We start from the raw sequence: 9,705 nt of genomic DNA, 5'->3' as shown, positions 1-9,705 counted from the left end.
ACTGGAAAGTGAGAAGAGCATCAGTCGGTCAGATACAGTCCACATGACGAGCTTAACAGGGTCATTCTTATTCCCATGTTGCAGAGGAGGGAACAGAGGCTCAAGAAGGCCGTGTGCTCCAGGCCACACACACCTTGAGTGGTGGTGGAGCTGGGACCTGAAACCATCTTAGCTGTCTCTGGAACCTGCTTTACTCCTCACGCTGTTGCATCTGCCAGGTCCTTGTGGAGGACAGCTTTAAGCTGCTGCCACCAAGATTTCCACCTTGGCGTACATGCATCTGCTCGATCCAACACTAATGTATGCATTGCTGTGAAGGGAATTTAGAGATATAAAGTCCCATGTCAGCTGACCTTAAAGTGGGTGGACCTGACTTTATCATATGAGTCCTTTAAATTGGGGCTTGGAGGACAGACGAGGGAATCAGAGATTGGAAGCATAAGAATTTGACCCTGTTGCTGCTTGAAGATGGAGGGGTGTCCATGGTAAGGAATGAAAGTGGTCTCTGGGAGTTCAGAACAGCCCCCAACTTACAGCCAGCAAGGAAATGGGGACCTCAGACCTGCAATTTCAAGGAACCACATTTGGCCAACAATCTGAGGGAGACTGGAAATGGACTCTTCCCACGGCCTCCTAAAAAGAGTTCTGCCAGTCAACACCTTGATTTCGGCCCAGTGAGGCCTTGAGCAGAGGACCCAACCATACCGTGTTGGACAAATTGCTAGGTTTCTGCCTGTTTGTTACTTGGTGCTAAGGTCCCTGACCGATGGCCTCAAGCACCAGTCCCAGCTGTCACACCCACCAAAGATTGCATCCTCAACGCCTCTCCAGACTTCCAAGCATCCCAACACTGCTGTACTGGGCTCCTACAGGCCCCATAGAGCACTGTTCCTTCCCTGCTCTACGGACCAGGTTAGGTGGAATTAGAAGATTCTGAACAAGTCTAGAACCTCTCAGGGCCTCAGTTGTCTCACCTGTTTTCTTAAATGCTGACCTGAAGGCAAGCCGGACAGCTCTGGACTTGTGCCGCCCAATGCCAGTCACATGTGGATGTTCAAATTCAGTAAAATATAGGATGCCCAGCTAAATTTGAATTTTAGATAAATAGATAATTTTTTAGTAGAACTAAGTCCCAAATATTGCATGGGACATACTTATACTAAAAATGTATTAGTTTATCTGAAATTCAAATTTAGTTGGGCAGCCTACGTTTCTTTTAATTAATAAAATTAATTTTTCGGAACTAATTTAGATCTATGGAAAAATTGTGGCAAGAGCACAGAGTCCCCATATACCTGTCACTTAGTTCCCCCATCATCAACATTTTACGTTAGTATGATACATTTGTTTCAATCAATGGACCAGTGTTAATATATTGTTGTTGTTATTATTATTATTATTAACTAAAGGGCACACTCCGTTTCAGATTTCCTAGTTTTTCCTAGTCCTTTTTCTACTCCAAGATCCCACATCACATCGAGCCATCAAGTCTCCTTAGGTGCCACCTAATTTAAATAGCCATGTGGGGCTAGAGGCTGTGGTATCGGTCAGCACAGATCCAGGGCAATCCAGTTTGCCCTGACTGTGATGATTTCTCAAACTTTCCTTGTTTTTGATGAGCTGACAATTTTTGAGGACTATTCAAGTCAGGTATTTTGTAGAATTTTTCTCAATTAGGATTTGTCTGATGTTCTTCTCACGAGTAGACCAAGGGTTATGGGTTTGGTAGAGGTAGATCACAGAGGTAAAGTGTCATTCTCATGATGTTATACAAAGGGCATATACTATCAGCGTGACCTGTCACTGTTGATGTCAGCCTGGATCACCTGACTGAAGTGTGTTTGTCAGGTATCTCTGCTGTAAAGTTACTCTGTTCACTACGCCTTTCCACAGTGTCCTCTTTGGAGGGAAATTACCATGCACAGCCCATGCTTAAGGAGCAGGAGGTAGCTTGCATTTTTATTTACTAAACTTGGCAACCCTAACAGGGGGTCAAGTGCTCAATAGCTACACAGGCTAGTGGCTACCATTTTGGACAGTGCAACCATATTTAGAACAGCAATTTTCAACTAGTGTGCCACAGGAATTTTTAAAACGGGCAATACATAACTATTTAGTCAAGGGCACTGACCTCTTTTCCTTTACATTGTCAAATTTAAAAAATGACAACAGCCAACACAACAATAGCTGCTGGTGTGAATGCCCTGCCTTGAACCATATATACAGGTCATACATAAATAAAGTTGCATCTTATTGGTCACAACACATAATAAGGTTGCATCTGATTGGTCAATTCTTCATAATTTCTTGGTACCAGAAATCCTTATACACAAGTATAGGCACCTGATTTTTTAAAAAGTCACTTTGGAGCAAAACGTGTAGGTAATTACTATTACTATTTTTTTTATAAATCCATCAAAAACTATACAATTTTTTGTCAGATCAGCAGAGAATATATTTTTTGGTGTCCCACAGAGTTTTAGTAATTAGTTTATGTGTACCATGAGATGAAAAAGGTTGAAAGTTGCTGTTCTAGAACACCAAGTAAAAGCAGTCTACTCAAACATAGGTTATTCATGTACCACCCATACTATTTTTCACTTAATATTTTCCTTTAAGTGGACTCACTTTAAAAAAAAAAGAAAACCTGGTATCTCTACCATGTACTGCCCTTAATAGCAGCCCAAGCACCAAGAAGGTCGAGGCTCGTCCAGAACAGCCTGTGGGGGGCCTAGCCCAGTTCCTTTGTATGAGATTTCTCCATCCTGTTTCTCTTCCTGCTCAGGGAAACTGAGGGACAAGTGGCCCCTTGGTCCTGGCCCTAAGGGCTCCTGAGTTCTTCATTTGTCCTCCCCCTGGCTAAGGCCTAGCTCTGCCGGGCTCCAGGGTCCCCATCAGAGGAGGCAAAGGGCTCAGCAATCAACCAGTGTGGGGGCAGCTCTGACTCCTGGCCAGTTGCCTCAGGCCAGGAAACTGTAGATAGATGGCTGCTACACCTGGCTGGTTATAAGACTCACCAGAGAGCTTTCTAAACACCTAGATTTTCCTGAGCCCACCCACAAAGATTTTAATTAAAGAAAGGGTTGAGACAAGGTTGAAGACATCCCAGGTAGAGCTGGTAAGCAGCCATGCCCCCTACAGCCCCAAGGCCCAGTGCAGGAAGTCCAGGATCAGGAGTATTCTGGGAAAGTCTCTGCACACAGAGGCAGCACAGTTGGGCACGTGAAGACGAGTCTTATTTACTTTCCAAAATGGACACTAAATATTTAATGGAAACTCCGGCTCTGCTCTTTCCTCATCTCAGTGAATGGATTTAGGTGCTAACAGACTGGTCTGAGAAACTTTTTTTCTGTTTGGCTCAGGAGGAAGGGAAATGTAATAGTTTGGCATTTCCAGGCACTAAAGCCTCATTACTTCTTCATTTTTCTTGTTCATGTCACGTCCCTGGTCCCTTTGACCAGGGACAGAACTAGACTGCATCTCCTCTAGGCTGCCACCATTGTATTTTGGTGACAGATTTAACTTATTTCTTGAGTTTCACAGGTTCACAGATGGATTATATCTAGAGCAACCGCCCCACCCCCACCACCAGATATAGATGATTTAGATGGTGAGATTTTGGACTTTGAGTTGATGATGTAAATGGGATGAGAACTTTAGGGATCTGTGGGACAGGGTGAATGTATTCTGGAACCCAGCAGGTGCTGAGGAAGTGCTTGGTGACAGAAAGACCAATGAAGTGGACATTTTTTGAGCATCTAATATTAGGGTGGTTGGTGACACAGGCTGTGAAAGAATTCACAGAGAGAAGAAAGTGTAGAGTAAATATTTCATTCACTCTCCCAGAAAGGAGAGGGGCATGGTGTGGAGAGATACACCAGCACTGAGGAGCGGGGCCTTTGAGCTTTTATTGGATTATAATTGGATTAAAAAAGGGTGTAGGTGGGGGGGGGGGCGGGGACTTGCTGTTGTGCGGGCCTAGAGCTGTTGGGTTCCAATGTTATCCTCTGCCTGTGACTGTAGGGAGCAGTTAGTCTGTTCTTGCTTTCCAGTAATTTCCAGTCCTGGGGGAATAAGCTCAGAATAAAATGGCAGTGATATTTAACAAGGTCATAGGCATGCTGGGCAATGGTGACACATAGCAAATGGGGCTGACTTGACCCTTTCACGTAAGACTGCCTGATTCCAGTTAGCAGCCATGTGGACAAGCTACTTGACCTCTCTGACTCCAAATCACCCCTTCACTACAGATGACAGAAATAAGTCTCTGAGAAGGGGAAGTGATTCTCCTAAGGTCACCCTGTTAATAAATAGTAGGGCTGGGGCTCAAAGCAGGACCATTGGAACCCATCTGGTTGCCAAATCCAATGCCATGCCCCACCCCCTATCCTCAAGATGGGTTGGCCACAATAGGCAACGCGTCCAGGGTGGACAGCTGTGAAGCTTATGGCGCCGTTTTTGTTCCTTTGCTTCTTTCTGTGGTCCCTGGCTGCCATTCCATTTCAGATGGCACAGGCCAGCAGGGGGTGCTAGCACCTAAAGACCATGAGCTCTCACTGGAGGACTAAGGCTGAGTCTGGGGAAGCAAGACTGCTGATACAATCCTCCTAGAAAAAAGCATTGGAGACAGCAGCCCCCTTATGGGAGAATATCACAGGTCTGACTGTACTACCCAACATTCAAAAAAAAAAGGACCATGAGCTTCCAGAGCAGGTCTGAGGAGTTTCTCCATAACATCCATCTCAGAATGAAGGCACTGGCCACCTCCCCTACACTGTGGGACACCAAAAGGCCTGAGACCTGTCCCTGCCACAGCCTGCCGGCCGATGCTCTTGGGCAAAGGACTTCCATCCCCTTGGCTGCAGTTTCCATAGCCATAGGGACAATGACACAGTAAAATGAATACAGGAAAAAGCTTCTAGCAGTCCCTGGCACATAACTCTTGGCTGAATTTGCATTCTTTATCGAGAAATGGTTAATGATTCCTGTAGGACTAGAATCCTTTTTTTCCCCCTTGACTCAGCTGTCTCTCTCCTTTTTCTTCAGACTTTCCTGTCTTTACCAAATCGTCCTTATCTGTACTTCTGAACACTCTAAAACATTCTAGCAAGCCCCCTCAGCCTGGTTACAAAATAGCCCGGGGTGCCTGACTTCAAAGGTACACTTAGGCATGGACTGGAAGGGCTCTGTTCATTTGAAAACTGTGTGTGCCAAGTGTAAATTCAAGAATGTTATGCCTTTGCATGTATACTTCCTCTGCCTTCCTACCTAAAAACCAACCATTCACTGAACATTTACTTACTGCCTATATATATATATCTTACATAAGGCCTGATGTTGGGTGGAGAGAGAGAAAAATAAGATATGATCACATCGCTGGAGGCCCTTCCAATGTAGACAGAATGTGCCTCTCTATATCCAAAGACCTGCTCTGAGACGGGGATTCTAATCCAGTTTCCATGAACCTAGCAGGTACCATCCTTTGGACAAATTATCTCCATTTCACAGACTGACCTCCAAGCCCAAGCACAGACAGGAAAGGGCCAGCACTGAAGCCTGGTTGTGGCTAAGTCTCTCCTTTATTCTAAGCAGGTGGGGGGGTCCTAAAATGTGTCCTTTGGCACAGGCTACAAGATGTCTGCTAAATGTAGGTCACAATGGCTGAAAATGCATTTTTCACCCTTATTCTTGCAGACAAGCAGATTTTCCGTGAGTTTTGACCATGGCCTGAGGTTTAGCAACACGAGCCTAGGCAACATGGGCCACTTGGTAACCATACCGATCTCAGGGCCACACTGTCACGGCCAGTGCCCCTGGGATTTGAAGACAACTACACACAGTGTGTCTTCCAAGTCCTCCTTCTCCTTGGCCATTAAATCATACACAAACAGACCAGGAGGCAAAACACAACTAGTTCACATGGTCATTCTTTCCCCTTCCTTCTTCACCTGATACACAAGATTTTTGTGGTAAAACATAAGCTTTACAAGAATATGCAAAAGAAAGAACTAAGGAACTCAGATCCAAAACCATCTAAATGAGGGTTTTCTTTTTTTTTTCTTCTTCTTCTTCTAATGTAAAGCAGTTCCAAGAAAAGTGAAGTCACAGCCTAGGGTGCTTATTTTCAGTTCTTAGAAAAGAGCCAATTTCAAAAGGGAAGCAGCACAGCCCGAGCACACAGTCTGCCCTTGTCTGGTGAGGGGTGGTTGGTGATAAACCGACTTTGATTTGGTACCAGAACACTAAAACCCCTACCCGAGATGCGTTTTCATTTGGTGATGTCAATGAGGAAACGCTAGCTGAAACAGTGAGAGTTATTAATATTCAAGGAAACCACAAGAGCTCAGCTAACATGCTGAGGCGGCACACTTCCAAAGAAGACACTGGGAGCCACTGGCAACCTGTGGGTACTGTCAGCAAAACACAGGACACCGTCCTTTTCCCACCTCCCACACTCCTGAGTTCATTCACTGCTCAGAAAGCAATACCAGCCCAATTAGAATTTCAACTGGGCATTATTTACCAGAAGTTAGGTGGGGACAAATGGGTAGAATATGGTACAGCAGGTTCTCGGCAGCCTGCCTCAGTTTTCTAGCAGAAAAGTTTTCAGATAAGGGGAACCTCAGTGTAAGGTCTTCAGAGCCCTACCACACACCCAGCTCAAGGGCTACTATTAGGAACTCCATAATAATTTTGGAATAAAGCTTTAACCTAAGAATCCTATAGCAGAGGTCCCATGGACTACAAAAAGTCAGTGTAACCAAAGCAACTGATCGACTGCCCCAGCCAGGAGGAGCCTAAGCAGACATGAGGAATGAATGTAATGGGGTATCCTGGGTTGGATTCTAGAACAGGAGAAGAAAATTAGAGGAAAAAAAACTAAGGAAATCTAAATTTAAAGTATAGACTTTGGTTAATAATAACATCTCAATATTGGTTCATTAATTTTAACAAATGTGCCATACTAATGTAAGATGTTAAAAGCAAAGAAAATGATGTAATATATGGGAACTTGTTGTACTGTTTTTACAATTTTTCTGTAGAAATAAAACTGTTCTAAATAAATACATATATATTTATATTTTAAAGGCAACTGATGGATATAAATAAGAACTTACTACTCCTTCCAACAACAATCATTTGGTGGCCACCATGTGCCAGGCACATATGAAAGTGATTTAAATGAATCCCCATTTATTCCTCACATCAGTGCTATGAGCTGGGTACAATCTGCACCTTATAGATGAGGAAATTAAAGCACAGAGAGGTTAGATAACTTGCTTAGTCTCACAGCAAGTTTAGCAACAGATGAAAAGCTCATATTCAGGTCTATAAGGCTGCAATGTTCCAGAAAGAGCTCATCAACATTGCCTTAAAATCCCCAAACTTTGAACATAAACCTGCTCAAAAGAAGCTTCAAAACGTCAATAAACCCAGATCACTAATAAACACAATGCATTATTTCTAATTTGCCCACCTTTAAAAGAAAGTGCTATAGTTTAAAAATGTAGTGAATCCAAAACATGAAAAGCAGCAAATACTGGTGAGGATATGGAACAGAAATTCAGGTACTGTGGATGGGAAAGCAAGATGGTACTTTGGAAGACAGCACTATTGACTGAATATGTGTTCCCCCAAAATTCCCATGTTAAAATGTGGGGTCTTTGAGAAGTCGTTAGATCACGAGGGCAAAGCCGTCATGAATGGGATTAGTACCCTTACAAGAGACCCCAGAGAGCTGCTTTCTCTCTTCTGCCGTGGGAGGACACGGAGAGGACAGCCGTCTCTGAACCAGGAAGCAGCACCTTGAACCTGCCAGCACATTGCTCTTGGACTTCCCAGCCTCCAAAACTGTAAATAAATTTCAGTTGGTTTTAAGCCCCCTAGTCTATGGTGCTTGTCATAGAATCCCAAACGAACTGAGACAGTCTGGTATTTTCTTACAAGGCTAAACATAGGCTTACCATATGATCACCAGGTGTGCTCCCAGGCATTTAACCCAGTAAGGTGAAAACATGTCCGCAGCCCTGACTGCTGTGGTCCAGTGGGCTGGGCGTCATCCCACAAAATGAAAGGCTGCCAGTTTGATTCCCGGTCAGGGCACGTGCCTGGGTTGCGCATTTGGTCCCCAGTTGGGGTGTGCGCAAGAGGTAGCCAATCAATGTTTCTTTCCCTCTCTCTAAAAATTTCTATTAATAATTGCCCAAAACTGGAATCAAACGGATGTCCTTCAAAGGTCTGTGGATAAACAGAGCATAGTACATCATACAATGGAGTATTATTCAGCAATAAAATCAGTATCAAGTTGCAGAAAAACATCGAGAAATGTTAAATGCATATTGCTAAGTGAAGTCAGTCAGTCTGAAAAAAAAAAACTACATCCTGTATGATTCCAACTATATGGTGTTCTGGAAAAAGCAAAAGTATGGAGATGGTAGAAAAAAAATCAGTGGTTGCAAGGCGAAAAGGGGGAGGGAGGGATGATTAGTGGAGCACATAGGGTTTTTAGGGGAGTAAAACTATGCGGTATGATACTATAAGGGTAAATAAATATAAAACTCATAGAACTGTTTATCACAAAGAGTGACCCTTAACTTTAGTTCATAATAATGTATCAATGTTGGCTCATCGATTATAACAAGTGTATCACCAACACAAGATGTTAATAATAGGAGAAACTGAGGAAGGGGGTATATAGGACTATATACTTTTTGCTTTTTCCTATAAATCTAAAGATGCTCTTTAAAAAGTCTATTTAAAAAACATACAGCATATAAAACAATTTATTAGTGGTAGATGATTAATAATCCAGCAAAACTCTACAGCAATGTTGGAACAAACACTGGCCTCTTTGACATTTACAATCTAAGGGGAAAAGAGGTTGGGTTAGAAGCAAGAAGCAGAAACCCAGTGTTCAATACAATCACAACAAAAGGTCATTCCGTACTAAAAATTAAGAATTCTACACCAGGAGGAGGCTCCTTTCCAATGTCTCATCAAAAGTTAAGAGGCAGAAGTTAGCAGTTGCCTGAGAGTTGTTCCCAATCAATCTTTAGTTTCAACAAGAAATCTTGAAAGCATTTCAGCATCTCCTATCATCACCCACCTCTATGGGAAATGGACAGTGAGGGCTGAGTGGTGTTCAAAAGGGAGCTGTGTCTTTGAGAGGCTGCTGAACTGTTTGACTTGCAAAGTGGATATGGAAGTTGTTGATGGAGAAGACATGGGGTCCTGATGTCATTCTTCTTTCACACAGTCTGTTTGCCTGCCCATGACCACACCTGACTGAGAATCACTTAAATCACCTCGGGCAATGACTTGAGATTCAAAGTCTGCATCATAAAATAGGGTCCAAGCGGCAACGGAAAAAGTATCACCACTAGTAAAACCTGAAAAATGCAACATGAGATTTCTGTGTGCTTTAGAGAGAATTAACACACATCAACCAAAAGAGAGAAAATGAACACATCTGCTTTTCATCAGCAAACAGTCGTCAAAGCACAGGGGCGACAGGGGCTGAGTGAACTGGAGTGTGGGTCCCAGCATTAAGAAATCCTACGTCTGCACTCCTTGGTGAGCCAAAGCACAGCTTTCTGAGAGATTTTTGAGAAATACACATTGAACAACGTCCGTGAAATCCACATGGTATAAGAACCTAAATCCTTTCAGAATTTCAGTTGTTTTAAATGACACCTCCAACATCGT

The 9,705-nt window shown here is 43.3% G+C and overlaps 1 non-coding gene across 1 annotated transcript; it reads left to right on the top strand.

Annotated features, from left to right (window-relative positions):
* The first annotated feature begins 4,555 nt into the window (after positions 1-4,555).
* LOC129083945 (small Cajal body-specific RNA 4) lies at positions 4,556-4,681 on the top strand. Its single transcript, XR_008530518.1, has one exon. It is a non-coding gene; the product is annotated as a small Cajal body-specific RNA 4 (non-coding RNA).
* Positions 4,682-9,705: the final 5,024 nt, after the last annotated feature.

Source organism: Pteronotus mesoamericanus, unplaced genomic scaffold (assembly GCF_021234165.1).
Source record: "Pteronotus mesoamericanus isolate MK-2021 breed Mesoamerican mustached bat unplaced genomic scaffold, CSHL_Meso_final scaffold_167, whole genome shotgun sequence".
In the NCBI taxonomy this organism is placed as follows: domain Eukaryota; kingdom Metazoa; phylum Chordata; class Mammalia; order Chiroptera; family Mormoopidae; genus Pteronotus; species Pteronotus mesoamericanus.
This window is presented reverse-complemented; position numbering and strand designations above follow the sequence as displayed.